The sequence below is a fragment of the Felis catus genome, chromosome A1 (genome assembly GCF_018350175.1).
Source record: "Felis catus isolate Fca126 chromosome A1, F.catus_Fca126_mat1.0, whole genome shotgun sequence".
Lineage (NCBI taxonomy): Eukaryota > Metazoa > Chordata > Mammalia > Carnivora > Felidae > Felis > Felis catus.
The window spans coordinates 218,840,258-218,859,674 of record NC_058368.1 but is presented as its reverse complement, the minus strand read 5'-3'; positions in this window follow the sequence as shown (position 1 = coordinate 218,859,674).

The following is a 19,417-nucleotide window of genomic DNA, read 5'->3' as shown; positions in this document are numbered from 1 at the left end:
AAAAATATAAAATAAAATTTATTTTAGTCTCTCTCTCTCTCTTCCCTTTCTCCCCCAACCTTGCTTGTATCTATGTGATTGGAAGAACTGGTTCAAGCATTTGCTTCACCTAATATTTTGGCAAGAATGGTTGACTCTAGTAGATGCCATCTGATATCAATCACTATCGTCTTATTCATAGGGCCTCAATTTTGTTTACGTGGCAATGTGGCCACCTATAAACATTCACTTGTCCACATTTCCATGAAAATAATGTATCCGTGTGATAGAATTCTGACCAATGCAGTTGTGATGAAAAGCTTTGTGTAATGCAGCTCTTCATAAATGAAAAGGTAAAACACTGAAAGAAATGTCTCCCTCTTGGCTCCCAACCTAAATTCCTAATCCAGAATTGACAATATTGATATTAATGGGAGAAGTGTTGTTGATGCTATGATTAGCAGTGATAAAAAGTTAACTGTTTTGTGCTTTCAATTTTGTCATTTTACTTTTATGTGTTTTTTTTTTTTTTCAGTTTGATGTTGTTCTTCTTCCTGCCTGGAATTCTGGCCCAATCTCTGGATATGTAACAGCCACCTTGCAAACAAGAACACAAAAAACACATGATATCGATGCCTGAACAGAAAGAGAGAAGGAATATAGGTCATAATTAACTTGCTAAGGCACAAACACTGTAATAGTCCCAGAAAAGGATAATCATTCTGAGGTTGAGCTGCAATATGGGTAATGGCCATGAATGATTTTCAGGGAAGACAGATCTATGACATTTGAAACAAAATGGGCCATGGAGATCTTCCTAGAGAAATGAACTAGGGGCAGCATGCTTGACTAACCAAATAACATCTTCCAGTAACAGCAGTACGTAGTCTTCCCAATTCCTAATAAGCAGATTTGGTATAGACCAGCAGTTGCTATTGGTTTCATATTTTCTCTTTATCAGATTGGGAGTTTAATTACAGTTCTTAATTTTTTTCTCCTCCATTGTATGCAGGCTTGTTATAAGCATTTAACATGTCTTTAATGATTTTAATTATTAAGGTCATGAGGAGCCTCATCAGGATTAATGGACAATGAAATGCATCATTCAAGAAGTCTGATCCACAAGCTCACTGTAGTAACTGTGTGTGATATTGGGCTTCTCTCTTGGTTGATGGCTAAGAGTCTTCTCTGTTAAGAGGAGTATATGAATGTATGTTGTTAGCCAAAGAGATGGAATGTTATATATGCTTTTAAAATTTTTAATCCTAGTGTAGCTAACACACAGTGTAATATTAGTTTCAGGTGTACAACACAGTGATTCAACAGTTCCATATCTTACTCATTGCTCATCAAGACAAAAGCACTCCTACTCCCCTTCACCTATTTCACCCATTCCCACCCACCCACCTCCCCTCTGGTAACCATCAGATTGTTCTCTGTAGTTAGGTGTCTGTTTTTTGGCTTCTCTCTCTTCTTTACTTTATTCATAAGCTTTTATTTGCTTAACCAGAAGCAGTCCTGTTCCTTCTTTAATAAAATTGTCCAATTATGCAAGAAGTATCAATGTATCCAGTTAAAACTACTCACATTGCTTATTCTATTGTACTCAGTAGTGTTCAAATGGCATAGTTCTGCCAATGCAGTGCTTCTATATCTGTTAGGTCTCAATCAGGGAAGCAGAAACTCTATGAGTGGTAAGCCACAAGAAATTCTCTATGGAAACTAGATAGCACATAATGTTGGAAGAACTGGGGAATTAACTGTTCAGAAGTAATCAGAGAAATGTCACTAACTAGCTCCAGTGCAGATGAACAAGTTGGAGCTTGAAGAAGGCAAGGCACATCCAGCTGCTATAATGATGTTGCAGAGGGGTCTGATGTTGATGGCTATGGAAAGTTTGTGGTTCTGTGAATTTAAAACAAAGTTCTTGGTGGTAGGCTTGGGTTCACAGATGATCTGTGGGAACAGCACTTGATTAGAAGTGATGGAAACTGAATGATAAAGAAGATAGATGTTAAAGAAGAAAAGGCAAGGGCAAACTGAAACCCACTTTCCCACTGTGTTACCCCCTCATTCCCTTTAACCAACCGTAACCTTTGAGTGTGATGGCTACTGCCTCATTTTTGTCTGCTAAATCTCATGAAGATTTTTTGTAGCTAATCCTAAATTGGAAATACAGAAAAATAAAATTTTGGTTACAGTTCACTAAAATAACACATTATAAAACCACCACAGTCCCCCCTGAAAAAAGACAAAAACTTGCTAGGGAAAAAAAAAAGAGCTTGTCTTCCTTGCTTTTTATTCTCAATTCTTCCAACCCACCCTTTCTGCCTGAAAATAAGAAGAGACATATGCAGTGGTAGTACAATATCTTATATCCACAAGATGAGAGGCACATGGCAAAACAGGAAGATAGAAGAAGGCTGTTTCTGATCCTGATGACTTTTCTAAATGCTTGTATTTGTTGTAAATGCATAATTACAATAACTGTTTATTTAAGGCAGTAGTTTTCAAATTACCTATTTGTTTGCATTCTTCACTGATGTATTTAGGAAATCAAGAATTATTTGGCTCTGGATATGACATCTGAATCAGTGTATATTAATGTCAATAAACTTGTTTCAATTTTTTTCCTTGGGATATAGTAACCCTTTTTAATAGATACTTTCAGAACATCCTTAATTTCAGAATTATTTCATTTATTATCTCCAAATATTGCCCTTTGTATTTGTTGGATATAATTTTTGGATTTTCTACTTCAAAGACTTAAACTATTATTTATCTACCTCTCATGTTCATTATTTTCTACCTTCTTTAATCTTTTTGTTTTTCCTTCCATGTTCACTGTAATTTCCTCAAGCTTTCCTTCTATAACAAGTTTTATTGTCTATTAATGTATTTATTAATGCCTAAAATCATTGGGCATTAGTTTTCCCTTTATCTATTTATTAACTAATTATATTATTATGGCACCCCATTATTAATTTTTTTAATTGAACTTATGTTCTGCTTCAGTTGTTCTCATATATGAAAAATTTATAGGACATTTCAGTCTGTCCCAGAATGCTCTCTTTGACAAACCTTTGCATACAGTGCAAAGGATTACTTTTTAAATCTCAAATCACCATGTCATTTCTTTTCATTTTACTTAATGTGAGCCAGCTTGTCTACATATCTTATTTCTGCTGCTGAAGCTTTAGTAACTTTTTCTTGACTCTCTTCTCAACTTGGGTGATACTATATTTATTCATTCTAACCTAGAATAGAAGGATATTGGGAGCAGGTGGGAGAATTATCTTCATGCATAATTTTTAACTGGTAGGACAAACAAACAAAATATGTGGCAATATGTGACATATCAGTTACATTGCTCATTGTTGTTGGCACATCTCACCTTTGACTTAAGTGTCATTTAGGAACTCTATTCTTTAAATTTATTTATTTATTTTGAGACAGAGAGAGCGCACATGTGTGCGTACGTGTATACAAGTGGGGAAGGGGCAGAGAGAGAGAGAGAGGGAGACAGAGAATCCCAAGCAGGCTCTGTGCTGACAGCTCAGAGCCTTACAATGGGGCTCTATCTCACAAACCAGGAGATGATGACCTGAGGTGAAATCAAGAGTCAGAAGCTCAACCAACTGAGCCACCCAGGTGCTCCAGGATATCTACTCTTTACATATGAAAAAGATTAACACAATTCTTACATTTATAAATAGTACAAATTCAGGGGCACCTCTGTAACTCAGTCAGTTAAGTGTCCAACTTCAGCTCAGGTCATGATCTCACAGTCTGTGGGCTAACACCTCAGAGCCTGGAGCCTTCTTCAGATTCTTTGTCTCCCTCTCCCCTGCCCCTCCCCTTCTCTCTCTCTCTCTCTCTCTCTCTCTCTCTCTCTCGCTCTCTCTCTCTCTCCCTCTCCCTCTCTCTCTCAAAAATAAATAAACATTTAAAAATAGTATAATTTCAGAAAACAAGACGTAATTCCTAAGTAATACAATGGATCTCTCATTTTGTATGATTAATACTCATTTACCCATAGCTAAAATAGAGTGGGTGCTGTCTACAAGGCACTCTATGAAGAACTTCCTATCTTATAACTGGGACACTAGGAAAAGAATTATCACCCATCACATATGTCCTTCATTAACTGAATTTGAAATGGCTCTTTAGATATTACTGGCACCGACAAAGAAAGACATTTACAATTTGCCAAGTTTCTTGTCTTTTTTGAAAAGTTAAATGTGCACTGTATTTGCTTTGATATTTTATTTAATGTGTCCTCTAAGTAAGCATAACTCACACTTAGGTCCTATATTCAATGCTAGATTACACACTTTCAAAAGAACTTCCAGACAGTAATTGCTGGGGATTAACAACTACAAAAAACACGATGCATTCAAAATACATATTTTCTACCCAAACCTTTCCTTTTTGGCTTTGGTGTTCTCCCTTCTCTTCATCAATCCTCAAGATGCTTGTGCCCTCTTACTCTCTCCTTTTTTCTTTATTAAACCTATTGTCAAATTCTATGTTCAGTCAAGGCCAAATAGCAGCATTTATACTTTATGTAAATTGTAGGTATGGAACACACAATGATGAATTTCTGGCCTAGACTGAGCTTAGGAAGAGATTAAAGGTTTTTGAATGCATGACTATAGGCATTTATTAACTCTGTAAAGATATTCTCTACCTCTACCTCCAGGTAATATATGCTTTTTACTTACTACAGAATAATGAAATTTCTTGTGGCAGAACAGATATACAAGAAAAGTATTGGTAAAATCTGAACTCAGTGAGCCGCAGAAGGTTCATGTACTTCTATAGTACCATTCCTATATACTAATTCATACTTTCATTTCCTCAGAGGTCTAGAAGTTTAGATAAATAAATGTGCCATATACTGGAAGAAAACCAAAACCATTAGATCTCAGTATGTCAATGAAAGATCTTTTGATTAGTGTTATTGGAAGAAAGGAAGAAAACTCTTCAGACATCTGGTAGGTGAAATACAAATCCTTATTCTATTATTAATCAAAAGGGGTTTTACTGGATAGACATGGTAAGTAATAGCATTCTACACATATTCAAGGTATTTTATAAAATATTTTCCCATATTGAAAGGTGATTAAATAGTGAAGAGCAATTTCATTTAATAACACACTAACATTTGTGTAATCATTAATAACATACAAGGCTATATATAATTCTTGGAGCTGAATATATTTTCAATATGATAACTAATATGGCATGGTAAATGTTTCCCATTACCACTATGCACCATAAAGTGCTGAAGGAAACATTTTAGAATACCTGTAAATTGACTATAGTTTATTTTGAGGGTATATCAATATATAAATAGAAACTTAGTACTTATTTAGTACTACTGCAAGGTATCTGCAGGTAGATGTGTTCTGTAGGCAGAGCCTTACTTCACCTTATTAATCAGTGACAAGTAAAAAAATTGTTTTTATCATAGTTTGTCTAAATATTTTATTTGGCTTGACAAGTTCACTTACAACTCACATCTATCATTTGAACTTGTTCACACAAGTTCAAATTATTTTAATTTGTAAGCAATGAAGACATCTACGAAGGCATCTTGTTGAATGAATTTAGGTAGAAAACTGAAAAATGCATAGCAAAGTAAAATAGTTGGTGTGTTTTTCTCCTAAAGGAACAAAACAACAGTGGTGAACTTCACTTTGAAATCTTGCTTTGTGCTGACAGTTGAACTATAACTATATTTCATAAACCATAGCGCTCCCAAGTTACTGAAAATAAATTGATTTTCTGGAAATATGCGACACACAGGTTCTCAATATGGGTCTTGAACAGTCTGTCCCTAAAGTAGTTATTTCCATTTACACCCCTGACCTGCCAGTATCTTTGGTGCAACTGTAGTTTTTCATGTACTTCAAAAGCTACAGATCTGTTTCCATCCCTCTTAATCTAATATAAACTGCACATGCTTCTATCAGTAAAGACCTTCATTTTTATCCTTCTTCGATTTCATGACACCAATGGTTCTATATTTCACAGCAAAGGGAGCAGAATGAAATTACATATCGCTCAGATTTCAGCAATATCTGGTTTATGTGATTCAGGACCTCCATACAAAGAAGAGGTCATTCTCAATATTTTACAAAATGGCTCTTCCTGGGAATAATATATGATAAGTTTGACAATATATTCAATTGGAGGCAGTAAAAATATGCTTATTTGGGGGAAAAAGTGGAAACAATTTAAAAAATGTGGGCCTAAAATGGCAACTGCCAATATAAACGTACACAGTTAATAAGAAAGTTGGTTAAAAGCATAGACTATGTTGAAATCTATACCAAAAGAAAGGAACAACTGAGAAAACAGAGCTGTTGGATTATTCTAAATCTAGCACAGACATCAGCAGTGAAGTTAAAATAAAAATTCAAAAAGCAATAAAGTAAAAAAAAAAAAAATCAATTCCCTGACCCTCAAAAAAATCCCCAAAACTGGAAAGGAAAAAAATACATCATTTTATTTAAGAATAGCAGTTTATGGGGCGCCTGGGTGGCGCAGTCGGTTAAGCGTCCGACTTCAGCCAGGCCACGATCTCGCGGTCTGTGAGTTCGAGCCCCGCGTCGGGCTCTGGGCTGACGGCTCAGAGCCTGGAGCCTGGAGCCTGTTTCCGATTCTGTGTCTCCCTCTCTCTCTGCCCCTCCCCCGTTCATGCTCTGTCTCTCTCTGTCCCAAAAAATAAATAAACGTTGAAAAAAAAAAAAAAAAGAATAGCTGTTTCATTATGCTTATATATAAAAATAATAATACTTGAATACATGTTGACTAAAAGTTTTGGTTTTGGTGATGTTGTTCCATTTAAATATTTCCTCCAGAGCTTAATAAAAGAAAGAAAAATAGAACAAAGATGAACAAGACATAAAGGAAAAGGCTAAATGAAAATGTTGCTAAAGGAAAAAAAAAAAAAACCAGTGACTTAATGCTTTATTCAATTGATGATAGATTAATTGGGAGTAGATTTGTACTAAGCATGGAATGATCTAACTGCAGTCTTTTTCTAAGGTATGTAGGAATGGGGTATGGTTAAGAGAGATAGGGGTCGAATGCCCAATGCACAAAACTGTTACAGAATTGATCTGGGTTAATGTTGATGTCTAATTTTAATCCTTGCATTGGTTATGGTAGAAATAGTTTAGATGTTCCAGTCTGTTGATTTGAGACACTGTAATATATTAACTATCTTCTACAGAACTGCCAAAAAGTAGAGAGAGTGTTAAGGTCTCAGCCATACAAACTGTCGTTAGGGCAAAATTCCAGTCCTGTTGTGAAAGCAGAACTCTGAATATGGATTTTGACTAGAAGAGGATTTGCATGTGCTATAATCCATGGGGCCAACCAGGGGTAGATTCCATGGGCATAACTGGGTAATTGACTGGAATGGGTTGTCTGAATAGATGTAAGCTCATTTGAAATGATGGAGAATGAAGCACTGTTGGGAACTTATTTCAGGATCTGAATGAATGCAGTGGTTGATGCCAGAAAGCAGGAATTAAGCCTCCTGAAAACTATGGATGTGTGACCATGTACCAGGAGTGAATCCAGATGCAGAAGCCAAAACAAGATCAACAAGGAACAGATGTCACTATAGTAAATTCAGGTAGGAAAAAGGGAGCCAGAAAACATAATGAAGTCGGATTAAGCAACTCTGGAGGTAGCATTAGGGGGCACCCATGAATGTTCCATAAAATACTCAAAAGAACTTTATATGCTTGTAGATTTATGCCCTTTCATTCAACAAGTTTTATGTTAATTACCTACTTAAGTTATGGCTTGGGCCAATATATCACTTTCCTTCCAGTAATTTCTGGTAGAGGCAACCTAATTTAGAGTTCATGTTCATCAGCATTGGTTCAGAAACTCAATCGGGTTTATTTTGTAGATTAATATCATCAGGTTCCATAAGGAAGAAATGAGGCAATCGGGTAATTATAACACAAATATACAGCAGTATTATTCTGAAGTTTGTGTGTCAGATTAGTAGTTTCCTACTACCTTGAAATAAATAAATGAACAACACTCTTGTTTGCAGACTATTGGTTTGAGTGCAACAGCACAGATACATACCTGTTATTGTGAATTAGAAATTTGCACAGGTCAAGAAAACACACGTGATCTAAACATTTTGGAAAATAGACTTTCCTCTCTTAATGGAAATAAAACAACTCTCTTTTTGTGTTGTAAATTACTCCGGCAACTAATTCCTCTTTCATTCTTCTTTCAAATTATCTTCTCTATACTGACAATCAGCTAAAAATCTTTGGCCAACAGAAAGTAGCTCATACTATTGAATTTATTCACATTCAATGAAATATCGTATATAAGATGAAATTCTCTTTTTTACATTTGAAGTAGGAAAAAATCTTTTATAAGCAGTAAATCTTGGATTTTAATAATATGGACTCTGAATTTCAAATGACTGGTTTTGAAACAAGCCAAATCACTTACTTGGTGTGTGGCCTTTGTCAAGTTATTTAACTTCTCTTTGTTTAGTTTTTTTTTTCTAAATAAAATGCATACAATAATAGTATCCACATGTGATTTTTGTGAAGATTATGAAACAATACATATAAAATATATAAAAACTACATGGTACATGTTATGCCAGTTAACAAATGTTAGTCAGTAATAGCAGTAAAAGTAGTAGCCACAGCAGCAGTAAGGTTGCCAGATCTAGTAAATAAAAAAAGTGCATGTGATTAAATTTCAGATAAAGAAGGGATATTTATCTCTATATCCCAGATGGATATATATATATATATATATATATATATATATATATATATATATTATATCAGGGGCACATGATCACAATTATTATACTAAGTCCTCTATTTTATCTCAAAGCTTAGTAGCAGTAAAAAATAGCCAGTCTAAATGCTTAATTTTACTGATTCCAAAAGAGCCCAGAAAATAAGCCCATGGTGTCAGTTAATTGGTTTTTCATAATGTAAGACATTACATACTTCGTAGGAAAGTAACAGTAGTTTTAAGGACAACTGACACACTGAAAGTTGTAACAATTCATCAGAAAATAAATTTTACCATAATGTTGACTTTTTCTTGAGGTTTGGTTTACTGTATTTTAAATGACACTACTTATTATTTATTAGACATAAAGTCTACCCATGATGGGCTGTACGAGGTTCTGCCACTTCCTTTTAAACCTTTCCCCACTGAAGACTCAAGAACTTTAGGGTCAAGTATCCCTCAGCTGCATTACTACAGGTTTGAACATTATAATTTTATGCCCCCTTTGTCCAGGATAGTAGGGAAAAGTTTTTCTTTTTCTTTTTTAATATAATTTATTGTCGAGTTAGCTAACATACAGTGTATGGATTCATTGTTTACATACAACACTAAGTGCTCATCCCAACAAGTGCCCTCCTCAAGGCCCATTACCCATGTTTCCCCCTCTCTTTAACCATCAGTTTGTTCTCTGTATTTAAGAGTTTCTTATGGTTTGCCTCCCTCTCTGTTTGAAACTATTTTCCCCTTTCCTTCCCCTATGGTCTTCTGTTAAGTTTCTCAAATTCCACATGAGTGAAAACATATGATATCTGTCTTTAACTTATTTCACTTAGCATAATACTCTCCAGTTACATCTACGTTGTTGCAAATGGCAAGATTTCATCCTTTCTCATTGCCAAGTAGTATTCTATTGTATATATAAATCACATCTTCTTTATCCATTTATCAGTTGATGGAGATTTGGGCTCTTTCCACAACTTGGCTAGTGTTGATAGCACTGCTATCAACATTGGAGTACATGGGAAAAGGTTTTCCTGACACTGTGTTAACTGAGTATATTTAAAACAGCCTGATAGAAGCACTGGTAAATAGTGAGACATCATAAGTGAAAAGGACAGTTAGGGGTCAAAGACCTCATGGACCTCATGGTGGGGCCACTGTGGCTTTGTTCTACCTCTTGGTAGAATTTCTTCAGTATTAATTCTAGTTCCTGTTTACCAGGAATATTACATTAACATTAATATGGTGACTATTTTGTAAAATAGGTGCTAATTTGTGTATACATACAAAAGGAGAAAGGCTGTTATTCTCTGATTTTGAAAGGACTTTTGAGATAGAGAAGCATTCCAAGGTAATTAGCCTATGCCAACAGAAGAATTTAAATGGATGGAAATAAACCTAAAATTGAGCATGACAATGATAAAAAAAAAAAAATAGTTTCTTGTTTCAATTAAAATCTGTCCACAAAATATTTAGAAACAAAATATAAACTCAGCTTGTATTAGGTTACTAAAGAAATCTAGATTGTCATTGTACTTTATAAACTAGAAAATAAAAATTAGAAGCAGTGTTCAGAATATTAGTTTAAATTGCATAAAATAAAATCTATAGTCATTTACTATTTACCTATTTGTGAGAGTCAACATACTTTTTGAAGCCAACTTCAAGTCATTAAAATAAAAGTACAATTCAACACTTTAAAATGTTAAAGTAAATGTAAAAATTAATTATATTTAACAATTTCATTTCAATATGATTTAGCCACAGCCATAAAGATAACTTAATTGCCATGTAAATATTTTATTTTAATACATATATCCAAAATATAATTTTGTGTATATTGTATGTCTGGGTTCATGCTGTTTATGCATGTTTTATATATACACAATGCACTCTATATAATCAGTTATATATGTTATAATTACATCATATATATGTATATATACATATATATATGTATAGTTTACCACCACTAATATGGGTATAATTTACATATAATAGCTACTGAAAATATAAAATAGTGTGAAGGATAACTAGAATACATTTAAACAGTTCTCTAGACATTACTTTTTCCAAGAAAATGATTCATGCATAGGATGACTCATGCAGAGTTCACACCATAAATTAAAATATCCATTTTTTTCTACTTAGACAAGCAAAAGATAAAAAACATTAGCAAACTTTGAGCTATTCTTTTTATACATTTACTTTGTCATATGAATTTTCAAATTGGCTTGCCAAGTTCTTTGAATAATCTTGTTGCTATTTTAATTAGGCTGAATTGAATTCACAGATAAATATTGAGTATTGATATTTACACAATATTGTGTTCTGAACCAAAAGACATGAGCTCTCTCTCATTTATTCAAATTTTCTTATATATACTTTTCTATTTTTTGGTACGCAGCTTAATGTCTTTCATATTCCTATAGCATTATTTTAAGGCAATTGATAGTTTTGTAGTAGCTGTGTTTATTAATGTAAATGTTTTGCATCATTTTTTAAACTGGTAGTCTCTAGGACATATATAGGAAAAGCATAACTTTTAATTGAGCTTTGTCCATTTCAATGAACTCTCTTGCTTTAAATGCTTTTTTTTTCATTTGATTCTCCTGAATTTTCTTAATAGGGGATTTTATTTTCTATAAATAGTATCAGTTTGTTTTTTTTAACATTACAATGCACATTAATATTTTATATTTTCCATAATAGAAAAAAAGATGGTTCTATTTCATTGGATAATGATATAGTGAGTTTTAATTTCAGTTTCATTTTTAAATATGAAATTTATTTCAATAGATGTTCTAAATTATTTTAAGTCAACAGAATTTTCTTATAACAGATTTCCAATACAAGTGTCCAACTGGATTCTCTTATCTAATTCCACTATGTGTTGAGCAGTGTCAGAAGGGAGTCTCGAGAACTTTATGAATAACTACAAGATTTTCAAAAAGACAATTTAGACTATTTTGTGTTAAGTATTTTTCTTTAATCCAGCATGCTTTCATTGACTATTGCCATAAAATTATAATCTTCCAATGACCTTCTCTTGATATGGTGTCACTAAGTATATTACTACTTATCCAAAACAGAAAAGGATATCTGTATTTCTTATGCACATTTTTTTTACCCAATTATGAAACATAACGCAATTTCTTTCATCTATAGGAAGAAACTCATACCCCAAGACAATTTCAGAAGATAACTTCTCTAGGTGTTCGAACAGGTGAAGTTTGTGAATGGTTTTACACTCTCCTGCATCAGTTGTTTTATATAATATCTTTTCAGGATCTAAAGTCATACAGGAAAATTACTCCAAACCACTGGCCTATGCACTCCATTGGTATTGATTTCTTTCTCAGCAAAGGAAAGGGAGTGTGTCTCATACTGAATGCTCTAAAAATCATTTCTACAAAAGAAAAAAAAAACTTGCAGAACATTTGAAAAGGCATTGTTGGCATAAAGGGCTCCTTCTAAGCATATTTTCATTTTCAAAGAAATATTATGGATTTTCTTTATGAATGCTCTCTTAGCTCAGGTGCTACAACAAAACCATAGACTAGGTATTTTAAACAACAGACATTTTTATTTCTCACAGTTCTTGAGGCTGGAAAGTCACGGATCAAGGCGCTGGCATATTTGGTCCTAGTGAGAGCCCTTGTCTTGGCTTGCACAGCTGACTGTCTTTTAGGTCCTTTCCTGATGAAGAGAGCTCTGGTCTCTTTCACTTTTTACAAGGTCAATATTTTCATCTTGGTGTCCTCACCTTCATGATCTCATCTAAGCCTAATTACCTCACAAAGGCCCCACCTACAAATACCATTATATTTAGAGTTAGGGCTTCAACATATGAATTTTGGAGGGGGAGCAATTCAGTTCATAGCAAATGCTAAAAGGATTTAAAAATCTTTAAGTGTTGAATATCACACAGATTTTTGGCAGGCAATATATTAGTTATTTTGATACCGGTAATTTTGAGGTGAGCAAAAGTCATTGCTTGAAATAAATTTTTATTACACAAAATTTTTCTATTAATAATCAACTTTTGGGGGACCTGGGTAGCTCAGTCAGTGAAGGGGCTGACTCTTGACTTCCTTTCAGTCCATGATCCCCCAGTCTCTTGAGTTCAAGCCCCACACGGGCTCTGTGGTGACAGCACAGAGCATGCTTGAGATTCTTCCTTTTTCACTGTCCTCCCCTGCTTACACTCTCTCTGTCTCACTCAAAATAAATAAATAAACTTAAAAAAATAAATTTTCATTGTTAAACATATAAAAAAAAATAAAGTCACCTGAAAATAAATGTTGCAGTATATTGCTTTGTAATTTTTTATACCTTCTCAGATGATACATTTCTGACTTCTTTGTAAATTAATCTTCATGAATTTATGGTATTAAATACTTCAGAAAATATTGCTTTTGGTGGGTTCATAACATACCATTTTTCAGAGGTTTCAATGTTTATGTAACAGGTCCCTGATATTTCCCATGATTATATAAATTGTTTAGTGAATGAAACTCAATTTAGAGATCTTATTGAAGGTTGACTCAATTCTTATTATAAAGCAATTATGAACTATACTGGACAAAGAAGATGTTCCTCAGAGGTTATTTATATACTGCCTAATTAATGAATTGAAAGTTTATATTTATATGAAATTTACAAATATGTCTTTTATAGTTACAGCATCAATAATGCCCAGCAATTGGAATAGCCCCTTGAAATCAACATCTATGGATGTGTATTCATATATTTCAAACTAAAAGTATATAGGTATCATATTGCTAATAATGGTGATAAAAGTGATGAGCACTTTATCTGAATTTAGATTAACAGAAGAAAACAAACCATAGTTTAGGGATTGCATCACTTAATGTGCTTTCTAAGTGAATATGATAGTGTTCAACAATAGTGCATCATCTAACATGTCTCATGTTACCTTTCACACAGTCTTAACCCGTTTGCTTTCTGCTGCGCTTGTTTTCCTGGGTGTAACGAAAAAGCTATTCAATCTGTTTTTCTACTTGTCAACTAAAAAAAGAATACTCCCTCAAGGATTACAAATTTTTGCCAACTGGAAGAACAACCATCAACAACCAAATTCTTAAATTTTTTGGTAAGCCGTAAATTTATACAGCAAACTGACTTGTCCCTAAGTGCCTATGTGTATTTCACAAAATTGTTACTAAAAAACTCTGACATTTCAGCCAATGTAATAACTGTTCATGATTTATATTATCCATCTTGTAATTTGGGGAGAATTGTGACTGAGACAGTTTATCTAACTATCTAAACATTGCATAGCTCGTAAGTGGCAACACAAGAATGTAAATCATAGCCTTAGAATAATTAAGCAGATAAAATCAATTTCAGTTTTTCAAACATGGAATTCTAAATTTTTGATTTTATATTTTCTAAAGTCACCACGCTTTACATTAGATACCCAGAACTTACCCATCTTATTACTGTATGTTTGTTTGTACCTTGGACCAATATCTCTTCATTTCCTTTATCCCTCAGTCCCTAACAACTATTATTTTATTCTCCAGTTCTGTGAGCTCAATTTTGTTTAGATTATAGACAGAAGTTAGATCATACAGTATATATCTTTCCATATGACTTATTTCACTTATCATAAACTTTTCCAGGTTCATCATATTTTTGCAAATGACAGGATTCTATTTGAACAATATCCATTATATGTATATATCACATTTGTTTATACATTTATCTATTGATAGACACTTGTTTCCATATTTTCAATATTGTGAATAGTGCTCCAATGAACACAGAATTGTGGATACCTCTTAGAGATCCTGATTTCATTTATTTTGGATATATACAGATGAGTGGGATTACTGGATAAAGTAGTTTTGTTTTTAATTTTTTGAGGAACTTCCATTCTGTTTTTTTCATTATGGCTACACCAATTTACATTCCCACCGGCAATGTCCAAGTGGCTCTCTTTTCTACACACCCTCATCAACACTTGTTATCTCTTACCTTTTTGATGAGATGGCCATCCTAACAGGTATAATGTTTCATCCTAGTTTGATCATATTATCTTGATGATTAGTAATGCTGAGCACCTTTTCATGTTGCTGTTGGCCATTTGTAGGTTGTCTTTGAAAAAATGACTATTCATTTAGTTTGTCCATTTTTAGCTGTTATTTGGTTTTGCTATTGAGTTGGAGTTTTGGATATTAATCACTTATCAGATAGATGGTTTGCAAAAATTTTCTCTCATTCCTTTGGGTGCCTTTTCACTTGGTTGATTTACTTTGCTTTACAGAAGCTTTTTAGTTTGATGTAGTCCCACCTGTTTGGTTTTGGTTTTGTTACCGATATTTTGGAGTCTTATAAAAAAATCATTGCCATGACCAAGGTGAAGGAGCTTACCCCTTGTTTTTTTCCCCCCTTGGAATTTTATGGCTTCCAGTGTTTCAGTTAAGTCTTTAATCAATTTTGAATTGCTTTTTGTGTATGGTGTAAGATAAGGGTCTAATTTTTTTTGTTGTTGTTGTTTTACATGTGGCTGTACAATTTTCCCAACACAATTTATTGAAAAGACTAGCCTTTCCTCTTTGTGTATTCTTAGAGCCTTGTCAAAAATTAGTTGACTATATATGCATGGGCTCATTTCTGGGCTCTATTCTGGGCTATTTCTTGGTTTATGTGCTTGTTTTTAATAGCAGCATATTGTTTTGACTTTCACGAGGTTCTTATATGGGAATTTATTTTTTTTCACATTTTTTTTAATTTTTGAGAGACAGAGTCAGAGTGAGAGTGGGAGAGGGGCAGAGAGAGAGGGAGATTCAGAGTCGGAAGAAGATTCCAGGCTCTAAGCTGTCAGCATAGAGCCAGACGCGGGGCTTGAACCAACAAACCATGAGATCATGACCTGAGCTGAAGTGGGACACTTAATCAACTGAGTCACCCAGGTATCCCATGGAAATTTATTTTTAAATATGTATTTTTTAATTTTCATAGGTTCCCTTGCACTGCATTGCATTTCTATTCTGGTATGCTCTCCCATATTCTCTCAGTCAGAGAAAACAGGGCTTACTAATGTTGTTACTCCTCATCCCCATCCAATGCCAGACTTGCCTCCTCTGTGTCCATTTGCAATTGTCTCCATACTCCATGGGATTACAGATTTATTAGTTCATTAATTTGTATACTCTCTGGCATCTATTAGGGCACAATGTATTCTTTCTAAGATTGTCATGATATATACAAAGGCTCCAATCTTTATTCAGAATCTGTACTATTAACATGTTGAGAAGAATTTTCATTTTTTGGGAAGAAGATGTCGGCGTAGGAGGACGCTGGGCTCACCTCGTCCTGATCACTGAGATTCCACCCACATCTGCCTAAATAACCCAGAAAACCACCAGAAGACTAGCAGAACGGACTCTCCGGAGCCAAGCATACACAAGAGGCCCACGGAAGAGGGTAGGAAGGGGGGAGAGGCGGTGCATGCTACACAGGCTGGCAGGAGGGAGCCAGGGTGGTGGAGGGGCGGCCCACCCGGCAAGGCAGAGTCCCCAAGTCTGACTTGCAAAAGCAGAGGGGCCAGACTACATGAGTTCTGACAGCCAACGGGACTTAACATCTGGAACTCCAGGAAGTAGCAACAGCTAACGAATTGACCAAAAACGATTTAAGCAATATAACAGAACAAGAATTGAAAATAATAGTCATAAAATTAATTGCTGGGCTTGAAAAAAGTATAGAGGACAGTAGAGAATCTATTGCTACAGATCAAGGGACTAAGAGACTAAGAAATACCCATGAGGGGATTTAAAAAAATGCTATAAATGAGGTACAAAATAAAATGGAGGTGACCAGAGCATGGATTGAAGAAGCAGAGGAGAGAATAGGTGAATTAGAAGATAAAACTATGCAAAAAGAGAAAGCTGAGAAAAAGAGATATAAAAAAATTCAGGAGTATGAGGGGAGAATTAGAGAACTAAGTGATGCAATCAAACACAACAATATTGGTATCATAGGAATCCAGAAGAGGAAGAGAGAGAGAAAGGGGCTGAAGGTGTACTTGAACAAATCATAGCTGAGAACTTCCCTGATCTGGGAAGGAAAAAGGCATTGAAATCCAAAGAACACAGAGAACTCCCTTCAGACTTAACTTGAATTGATCTTCTGCACGACATATCATAGCGAAACTGGCAAAATACAAGGATAAACAGAAAATTCTGAAAGCAGCTAGGGATAAACATGCTGTAACATATAAAGGGAGACCGATAAGACTAGTGGCAGATCTATCTACTGAAACTTGGCAGGCCAGAAAGGAATTGCAGAAAATCTTCAATGTGATGAACAGAAAAAAATATGTAGCTGAGAATCCTTTATCCAGCAAGTCTGTCATTCAGAATAGAAGATAAAGGTCTCCCCAAACAAACAAAAACTGAAGGAATTCATCACCAGTAAACTAGCCCTACAAGAGATCCTAAGGCGGATTCTGTGAGTGAAATGTTGAAAGGACCACAAAGTACCAGAGACATCACTACAAGCATGAAACCTACAGACATCATAATGACTCTAAACCCATATCTTTCAATAATAACACTGAATGTAAATGGACTAAATACTCCAACCAAAAGACATAGGGTATCAGAATGGGTAAAAAAAAACAAGACCCATCTATTTGCTGTCTACAAGAGACTCATTTTAGACCTGAGGGCACCTTCGGATTGAAAGTGAGGGGATGGAGAACTATCCATCATGCTCCTGGAGGTCAAAAGAAAGCTGGAATACCCATACTTATATCAGACAAACTAGACTTTAAATTAAAGGATGTAACAAGAGATGAAGAAGGGCATTATATAATAACTACAGGGTCTATCCATCAGGAAGAGCTAACAATTATAAATGTCTATGTGCTAAATACGGAGGCCCCAAACATATAAAATAATTAATCACAAACAGAAGCAACCTTATTGATAAGAATGTAGTAATTACAGGGGACTTTAATACTCCACTTAAAACAATGGATAGATCATCTAGACACACAGTCAATAAAGAAACAAGGGCCCTGAATGATACATTGGATCAGATGGACTTGACAGATATATTTAGAACTCTGCATCCCAAAGCAACAGAATATACTTTCTTCTCAAGTTCACATGGAACGTTTTCCAAGATAGATCACGTACTGGGTCACAAAACAGCCCTTCGTAAGTATAAAATAATTGAGATCATACCATGCACACTTTCAGATCACAATGCTATGAAACTTGAAATCAACCACAAGAAAAAGTCTGGAAAACCTCCAAAAGCACGGAGGTTAAAGAACACCCTACTAAAGAATGAATGGGTCAACCAGGCAATTAGAGAAGAAATTAAGAAACATATGGAAACAATGAAAATGAAAATACAACAATCCAAACGCTTCGGGATGCAGTGAAGGCAGTCCTGACAGGAAAATACATTGCAATCCAGGCCTATCTCAAGAAACAAGCAAAATCCCAAATACAAAATCTAACAGCACACCTAAAGGAAATAGAAGCAGAACAGCAAAGACACCCCAAACCCAGCAGAGGAGAAATAATAAAGATCAGAGCAGAAATAAACAATATAGAATCTAAAAAAACTGTAGAGCAGATCAATGGAACCAAGAGTTGGTTTCTTGAAAATAAACAAAATTGGTAAACCTCTAGCCAGACTTCTCAAAAAGAAAAGGGAGATGACCCAAATAGATAAAATCATGAATGAAAATGGAATTATTACAATAAATCCTGCAGAAATATAAGTATTTATCAGGGAATAATATAAAAAATTATACGCCAATGAACTGGACAACCTGGAAGAAATGGACAAATTCCTAAGCACCCACACACTTCTAAAACTCAAATAGGAAGAAACAGAAAACTTGAACAGACCCATAGCCAGCAAAGAAATTGAATCAGTTATCAAAAATCTCCCAATAAATAAGTGTCCAGGACCAGATGGTTGCCCTGGGGAATTCTACCAGATATTTAAAGCAGATATAATACCTATCCTTCTCAAGCTGTTCCACAAAATAGAAAGGGAAGGAAAACTTCCAGACTCATTCTATGCAGTCAGTATTACTTTGATTCCTAAACCAGACAGAGACCCAGCAAAAAGAAGAGAACTATAGACAAATATCCCTGATGAATATGGGTGCTAAAATTCTCAGTAAGATACTAGCAAATTGAATTCAACTGCATATAAAAAGAATTATTCTCCATGATCAAGTGGGATTCATTCCTGGGATGCAGGGCTAGTTCAGCATTCTCAAATCAATCAATGTGATACATCACATTAATAAAGGAAAAGAAAAGAACCTTATGATCCTGTCAATCGATGCATTAAAAGCATTTGACAAAATCCAGCATCCTTTCTTAATAAAAACCTCAAGAAAGTCGGGATAGAAGGAACATACTTACACATCATAAAAGCCATTTATGACAAGCCCACAGCTAATATCATCCTCAATGGGGAAAAACTGAGAGCTTTTTCCCTGAGATCAGGAACACAACAGGGATGCCCACTCTCACCGTTGTTGTTTAACATAGTGTTGGAATTCTAGCATCAACAATCAGACAAGAGAAAGAAATCAAAACCATCAAAATTTGCAAAGATGAAGTTAAGCTTT